Source organism: Numida meleagris, chromosome 2, assembly GCF_002078875.1.
Source record: "Numida meleagris isolate 19003 breed g44 Domestic line chromosome 2, NumMel1.0, whole genome shotgun sequence".
Taxonomy (NCBI): Eukaryota; Metazoa; Chordata; class Aves; order Galliformes; family Numididae; genus Numida; species Numida meleagris.
In genome coordinates, this window is record NC_034410.1 from 98,813,130 (window position 1) to 98,820,760 (window position 7,631).

Here is a 7,631-nt window from a genome sequence, read left to right on the forward strand (position 1 = left end):
ATAGAAAAGAGGATGGCTTTGGAAAATACTAACTTTTTAAGTTTTCTGTATGAAGTGTAATGTGGATAGGCTTGTTTTTTGGGGGAAAGCTATTAAGTCCCAGGCTTCTGTGAAACTCAAAAACACAATGTCTCTGTGATGGTTATAAGTCTCCTTCCATGCACTGTGAAATGCTAGACTGCTACTAGGCAAGGCATGGGTGTTCAATGTTTTGGCTTGCCTGAGCCACATGGAACGAAGAGGAATTGTATTGGGCTGCATATATGTAGGTTGCTTGGAAAGCAATGCTTCTGACTTATTTCCATGGAAACAGCAACAGATACAGAGAGCACAGTAACGCTATTTGATAGAGCACATTAGCAGCTACAGAACTGTTTTTCATCAGTCACCACCATTAGTTATGCGTTTTTTGCCAGTGATGGACCAGAGCCTGTATGCTGTGCTTGTGAAAAATCTGCACCAGTGGAGGTGACCTGCTGTTGTCACTGCTGAAACGCACCACTTGCATCTGCTGTTTGGTCTCCATAAACGTGGAGCAAGAGCCAATGAATGTCAATGGGAGTTTTTTTTTTTCTGTGTGGAGGAATTCCTCAAGATAGCTTTTCTTCATCCATATATCTATATCAGATGACATTTCGTCAGACTGTCCCTCTGTTGCCATCTGTCACATAGCAACAAAATGTTATGGAACGCTGGTGGGAAGGTTCAGCCTCTACTGCCATACCACCAACATCTGCCTCTGACGTCAGGGGCAAATATAATAAAATAGCAGGCATTACTTTCAGTGCAGCACTCATAAAATGTATCATATAGTTAATGTACACAAGTAACAAAATTTAATTTTGAATGTTTTTAATTATCAACTTAAAAATGCAACAAAAACATAAAAGCAGTGTTATGTTGGACCTTGTTTTTGTGAAATTAATGCATTGGACTAGTTCACTGGAAGTGGTTGCAACTTTTTGTGAGGTCTCAAGGTGTTTATCAAGTGTTTTTGAAATTTTACTTTTCCTGTACTTCAGTCTTGAAAACAGTTGTTCATGTATGGATAGATTGTCAAAGAGAGATGACATGAACACAGTGTGATTGTGAAGCAAGGGATATTTTTCACTGGTAAGAGATCTTAGAAGAGTCTGGTAATGTGATATGATTCTTTCTGAGTTGAATATATGATTGCAACTCCATATATCCCGTTTGAAAATTTGCAGATAATGGATTTATCTTGACAGAAAATAGAGTCACAAATACCTCAACACATTGGTGACTGTTTCAGAAATCTTGAAACTACTTCTAAAATTATCAAAAGGGAAGGAACGACTGCATATTTTTTGCTGCTCACAGGACCGTGTCTAGTCTGCATACAATTATTTGCCATAATTTGAGTTAGCACTGCACTGAACCCTCCCTGCGTTCTGGTTTCAACCCAGACTGTGTCAATTGCCCACCGATATTTGGTTGTGGCTGAGAGACAAGCATGTGCCTGGGACTGGGCTGGGCCTCTTGGCAGGGAAGAGCTGCTGCTGTGATGGTGCAGGGCAGGTGGCAGCCACAGAACAGGCTGGGCCAGGCTGCAGGTTGGATATTCCTGGCCAAAGGGCTGCTAAACAGGAGGGCAAAGTGCTAGGGCTCACACGTGTTGACATCGCCACTAATAGGAGTGTGTGTGTATGCGCAGCTAGAAGATGTGTTCTTGGCCTTTATTTGCTAGGGTTCTCCCTAGCTTTTGCAAGAGTTCCTAGAAAAATCCACAGCAATTTTCCCCTGTTGTGATTTTAAAAAAAAAAAAAATGTCTTTAATCTTGGGTTTATATGAGTGTCTCCTTTGGAAGGGAAAGAGTTGTTTTCTTGGCAGGAAGGGCAGAGAAGCTAATCCTCTAACATCCGTGAAGTCGAGGGGTAAAGCAGTTCAGAATGCCCTCTGGCCTCCATGTGAATTGCTACTTGACACTAGAGTCCCTTGTTTTCCTTGGACACATGTTGCCACCAGCAGCTAATGGAAAAGGAAATGATATTCCCATCAAGCATCTCAAAGATGCTGTTGGAGTCTCTTGCTATTTCTGCTCTATAACACTTCCTCCTCTCTGTGCTTCATGGAGCTGTTGAGGAAGAGGGCACAGCATCCCCTCTTGTAATGGCACTCAGAGCTTTCCCCTTCCTCTAGTTATCATGTATTCATTAGTCCAGGACCATAGGGCCCAAAGAGAGAATAGATTTACACCAAAGTAAACTTAAAAAGCAAAATTATAAACCATTTTTCTTCTTTATGAACTTGCCATGACTTGTACTCAAGATATTTTCATTTCCTAAAATGTAGAATGTGTGTGTCCAACCTTTTGGCTTGCCCAGGCCACATTTAGTGAATAGAAATTGTCTTGGAGGGCATATACATAGGTTGCTCCAGATGTAATACCCCCTATTTATTTCCATGGAATTGACAACAGATACAAAGAGCACAATAACACTACGTGATAGAGCAAATTCTCAGCTACAAAATACTATTTTTCAATGTAGTCACCACAATTAGCTATGCATTTTTACCAGTGATGAACAAAAGCCTGCATGCTGTGCTCACAACAATCTGACCTACTGTCACCACTGCTGAAACACACTACCCACTGCCTCACTGTGCTCACATTCACTGTTTGGTCTCAATAAAAATTAAGAAAGCATTGATGAATGTCAATGGGTGCAATTTTTCCACGGGTAGGAATTCAGTGACATACCTTTACTTTGTACCTACTTCCATGTCAGATGCCATTTTGTCAGAGTGCCCCTGTGCTGCTATCTGTCACATGGCAACAGAATACTGGTGAGAAGGTTTAACCTCTACTACCATGCTACTCTGATGTTAAGGGCCAACATAATAAAACAGGAGGCATTTGGAGCAGCCCACGCAAAATTTATGATATTTTTTATAGATAAGTAACAAAATGTTTTAATTTAAAATACTTAAAACATTTTTTTAAAAAAGAGAAGAACTAAAATATAAAACTAGTGCGATATTTGATCTTGTTTTTGCGGAACTAACACACCAGTCTCTTTTGACAGCAGTGGTTGCAATTCTTAGTGAGGTCTCAGGGTGTTCAGACATTTTTGATGACATTTTACTCTTCCTGTACTTCATCCTTGACAATAATTGTTCAAAATACGTGTGCTGCCAAAAAGCAATGACGTGAATAAGGTGGGATTATGAAGCGAAGGATATTTTTCTCCCCTAAGATAGGGATTTGTGCTCATGAAAGGCAGGTCCTGCTTGACCAACCTCATCTCCTTCTATGACCGAGTGACCCGCCTGGTGGATGAGAGAAAGGCTGTTGATGTGGTCTACCTAGACTTCAGCAAAGCCTTTGACACTGTTTCCCATGGTGTTCTCCTGGAGAAGTTGGCAGCCCATGGCTTGGTCAGGTACACACGTTGCTGGGTAAAGAACTGGCTGGATGGCTGGGCCAAGAGAGTTGAGCTAAATCCAGTCACAAGTGGTGTTCCCCAGGGGTCGGTACTGGGGCCTGTCCTATTTAATATCTTTACTGATGATCTGGATGAGGGCACTGAGTGCACCCTCAAAAAGTCTGCAGATGACACCAAGTTGGTAGGAAGTGTCGATCTGTCTGGGGGTAGGAAGGCCTTACAGCAGGATCTGGACAGGCTGGATAGCTGGGCTGAGGCCAGCAGAATGAGGTTCAACAAGACCAAGAGCTGGGTTCTTGCATTGGCCACAACAACTCCAGGCAACACTACAGGCTTGGGGCAGAGTGGCTGAAAGACTGTGTAGAAGAAACGGACCTGGGGATATTGGTCAACGCTCCGTTGAAAATGAGCCAGTAGTGTGCCAAGGTGTCCATGAAGGCCAATGGCATCCCGGCTTGTATAGAAATAATGCTGCTGGAAGGAGCAGGGAAGTGATTATCCCTCTGTACTCAGCCCTGGTGAGGCCACACCTCGAGTACTGTGTTCAGTTTTGGGCCCCTCACTACAAGAAAGACACTGAGGCCCTGGCGCATGTTCAGAGAAGGGCAATGAAGCTGATGAGGGGTCTGGAGCACAAGTCTTATGAAGAGTGGCTGAGGGAACTGGAGAATAGGAGGCTCAGGAGAGACCCTATTGCTCTCGACAACTATCTGAAATGAGGTTGTGGTGAGGTGGGGGTCACAGATTCACAGAATGTCAGGAATTGGAAAAGACCTCAAAAGATGACCTAGTCCAATCCCCCCGCCAGAGCAGGAGCACCTAGGTTAGGTCACCCAGGAACACATCCAGGTAGGTTTTGAATGTCTCCAGAAAAGGAGACCCCACAACCTCTCTGGGCAGCCCATTCCAGTGTTCTGTTACTCTTACTGTGAAGTTTTTTCTCATATTTATGTGGAACCTCCTAACCTCCTATGTTCCAGCTTGCAACCATTGCCTCTTGTCCTGTCATTGGATGTCACTGAGAAGAACCTGGCTCCAACCTCCTGACACTCACCCTTTACATATTTTCAAACATTAATGAGGTCACCTCTCAGTCTCCTCCAAGCTAGAGACCCAGCTCCCTCAGCCTTTCCTCATAAGAGAGATGCTCCACTCCCTTAATCATCTTTGTGGCTCATCTTTGAGGGTCATCCTCTTCTCCTGTGTAACTAGTGACAGCACTAAAGGGAATGGCTTCAAGTTGCGCCAGGGAGATTCAGGTTGGACATTAGGAAAAGCTACTTCTCTGAAAGAGTGGTCAGGCGCTGGTGCAGGCTGCCCAGGGAGGTGGTGGAGTCACCATCCCTGGAGGTGTTCAAGAAAAGTTTAGATGTTGTACTGAGGGACACGGTTTAGTGGGAACTATTGGTGATACGTGGATGGTTGGACTGGATGATCTTGGAGGTCTTTTCCAACCTTGGTGATTCTGTGATTATGAAAGTCTGGCAAAGAGACATGATCAGATTTTGGAGTTGAATGTCTGACTGCATCTCCATTCACTCCATTTGAAAAATTGCAGGTCATTTATATCAGCTGAAAATGGTCTCATAAATGTAAATTGGATTAATTCTTTTTTGGCAATCTTGAAACCCTAAGCTGTGGAGTGCAGTTGATACACTGAAGGGACAGGACGTCATCCAGAGGGATCTAGACAGGCTTGAGCAGTGGGCCCAGGTGACCCTCATGAGGTTCAACAGATCTAAATGCAAGGTCTTGCACCAGGGTTGAAGCAACCCGCACTACCAATATAAGCTGACAGATGGAAGGATTGAGCACAGCCCTGCTAAAAATGACCTGGAGATACTGATGAGTGGCAAGCTGGACACAAGACAGTAATGTGCCCTCGCAGCCCAGAAAGCCAACTGTATACTGGGCTGCATCAAAAGCAGTGTGGCCAGCAGGGCAAGGGAAATGATTCTGCCCCTCTACTGTGCAGGTGAGACCTCACCTGGAGTACTGCGTCCAGGACTTCATGTGGAGTCCTCAGTACAGGAGAGACATGGACCTGTTGGAGCATGTCCAGAGGAGGACCACAAATATGATCCAAGGAGTGCAACACCTCTCCTACGAGGTGAGACAGAACTGGGGCTGTTCAGCCTGGAGAAGAGAAGGCTCTGGGGAGACCTGATAGTGGTCTTTCAGTATCTAAAGGGGGGATTATAAGAAAGAAAGGGACAGACTCTTTAGCAAGGTCTGTAGTGATACGACAAGGGGCAATGGTTTCAAATTTAAAAAGAGGAAATTTAGGTTGGGTATAAGGAAAAAGTATTTTACAGTGAGAGTGGTGAGGCGCTGGAACACATTGCCACCAGGAAGGTGGTGGATGCCCCGTCCCTGGAGATTTTTAAGGCCAGGCTGGAGGGGGCTCTGAGCACCTTATTGAGCTGTGGATGTCCCTGTTCATTGCAGAGGAGTTTGACTAGATGACCTTTAAAGGTCCCTTCCGATTCTAAGGATTCTATGATTCTATTTTCAAATTCCTTTGTCAAAATGGAAAGCAGGGCTGCCTATTCTTCACTGTTCAGAACCCTGTGTTTAGTCAATGTATCAAAATGCATACAATTACTTGCTGTCACTTGAGACAGCACTGCCCTCCCCATGTCCCAGTTTCAGTCTATACTGTTAGTAGTGCACTGTTTGGCAGTTGCTGAGTGATGGGCATGTGCCGGGGGCTACTCACTGGGGAAGAGCTGTAGCCTTTGAATTGTGTAGAGGGGATGAGGGGCCACATTGTCAGCTGTGTTGGGCTGTGTGTGGCCCATGGGTTGGACATGCCTGTAACAGGTGAATTGTTTCTCTGAAAGTCTAACCCACAGACATTTAAACAACTGAAGCGTCACTAAGAGCAGTTTCTGCACTGGCTTCATAGACATTTAGATGCACAGGACACAGAAAGGGATACCAGCCAGAGGGATCTGGACAGGCTTGAGAAGTGGGCCCAAGGGAACCTAATGAGGTTCAACAAGGTCAAGTGCAAGCTGTTGCACTTGGATCAGGGCAATCCCGGATATGAATACAGACCAGGAGAAGAACTCATTGAAAGCAGCCCTGTGGAGAAGGACTTGGGGGTTCTGCTGGACGAAGTTGCACATGAGCCAGCAGTGTGCTCTTGCAGCCTGGAAGGCCAACTGTATCCTGGGCTGCGTCTGAAGAGGGGTGACCAACAGGGATAGGGAGGGCATTGTCCCCCTCTGCTCTGCCCTCCTGGGGCCCCATCTGGAGCACTACATTCAGGCCTGGGGCCCCCAGCAAAGGAGGGATGTGGAGCTGTCGGAGCGGGTCCAGAGGAGGGGCACAAAGATGATCAGAGGGCTGGAGCATCTCTCCTGTGAAGAAAGGCTGAGGATGGTGGGCTTGTTTAGCTTGGAGAAACCTCTGGGTAGAGCTCATTGCAGCCTTCCAGTACTTGAGGGCAGCTTACAAGCAAGAGAGGGACTGACTTTTCACACAGTCTGATAGTGACAGGACAAGGGGGAATAGCTTTAAACTAAAAGAGGAAGGAGATACAGGGTAGGTTAGGAAGGTTTTATTCACAGAGCGGTGAGGCGCTGGCACAGCTGCCCAGAGAAGCTGTGGGTGCCCCATCCCTGGAGGCGCTCAAGACCAGGTTGGATGGGGCCCTGGGCAGCTGAGCTGATGGGCGGCAGCCCTGCCCACGGCACGGGGTGGGACTGGGTGGGCTTTGAGGTCCCTTCTAGCCCAAGGCGTTCTGCGGTTCTATGCCACCGACAGCCGAGACGCTCTCCGGAGAACTCCTTCAAACATCCCGTCTCAACTAACCGCGCGAGCGCGGAGCGCATAGGAGCCGCGGCCCCGCCGCTGCGGGCACGACTCCACCCCCGCCCGCTGCTTCACGCTCCCGCGCCGCTGCCGCCGGGCGCGAGCGCCCCTTCCCGCCCGCCGCAGTGCCTGGCGCGCGGCCCCGCCCCGACAGCGCCGCCCAACGGCAGCCTCCCTCCCCCGCTCCGGGCCGAGCCCGCGCCCCGCTCGCCGCTGGGCTCGCACACACACGTACACACGCAGGCGCGGCGGGGCGGGTGCCCGCGGCGCAAGCGGTCCACTCAGCCCGCGCTGGAGCAAGGACGGTTTCCGAGCGCCTCTGCGCGCTCCTCTCCTCCTTCCTTCCTCTTTTCAGGGGAGCAGGGAGCTTCCGAGAGGGCCGATGGAGCGGAACTGAGTTTGGG